The following is a 952-nucleotide window of genomic DNA, read 5'->3' on the forward strand; positions in this document are numbered from 1 at the left end:
AAGAATCCCAAATAATGACGTAGCGGAAGCCGAGTTCAATTCTCCTCTTTCAGATTGCATGTAGCTGAGATCTATGAAAAGAGTCTTTAAGTAGATAAAAGTGAAAAAGAAGATAAAAGAGAGAGAGTGAAAAAGAAGATAAAAGAGAGAGAGATATCGCTAGAAGGAGGGCTTGAACCTCCGACCTTGTGGTTAACAGCCACACGCTCTAACCAACTGAGCTATTCCAGCTAATCATTCATGGTGCTATTAAAAAGTTATTTTTGTTCGTTTAGGATTCTTAATTCAAGGTCAAAAGCAGCATTGGTAAGCTTCATTAGACACCGAGATTTGAAGTGAAAGATGATGCTGGGATGGCAATTGCAAAACATGGTTCGATAAGAAGAAAAATGAGTAGAGGGCAAGTTCATGGTACAAGAAGTGGAACGAAGAACAACACCTCAAGTGGAGATGGTGGTTGATTTTTGTAATTCGAGTCCATGTAAGTAGAGACGGGTTGAGGGGCTTACAAAGTTGATCTTGTCAAAGGCATGTCGAGGCAATTTATGACGTATTCGTGCTACATAGGATGTTCTCACCTTCAACATAATATAATAAGGCAGAAGTGTTGAAAATTGTTAGCGTCTAACATTAGCTCATTAAAGGAAAGATCATGAGTATATTTGAGAAACACTATTTAAAAAAAAAGAAAAAAAACAGAAAAAACAAAAAGACCAAAAGAAAGTCCGAAGAGCCGATACTCAAAATGAATAATATCATATCATTGTGGAGGTAGATTTTTCCTATCGAGAAGTTCAAGAACCGAAGAGAAGTATGGTTAAAAAATGGTTTAATTGTTTGAGGTTGAGTTGGAAAAATATTACTATAAAATTCTCTAATTTCCTCGTGACATTGACATTGGTTGCCCCTTCGGCAGTGGTTCTTAGAGCTTAATGCTATGTGGCATAGGATT

At 36.8% G+C, this 952-nt stretch overlaps 1 non-coding gene across 1 annotated transcript; it reads right to left on the bottom strand.

The window, feature by feature from the left end:
* Positions 1 to 157: 157 nt before the first annotated feature.
* TRNAN-GUU lies at positions 158 to 231 on the bottom strand. Its single transcript has one exon. It is a non-coding gene; the product is annotated as a tRNA-Asn (tRNA).
* Between the last annotated feature and the right edge of the window lie 721 nt (positions 232 to 952).

This window comes from Cucurbita moschata, unplaced genomic scaffold, assembly GCF_002738365.1.
Source record: "Cucurbita moschata cultivar Rifu unplaced genomic scaffold, Cmos_1.0 Cmo_Scf01956, whole genome shotgun sequence".
In the NCBI taxonomy this organism is placed as follows: Eukaryota; Viridiplantae; Streptophyta; class Magnoliopsida; order Cucurbitales; family Cucurbitaceae; genus Cucurbita; species Cucurbita moschata.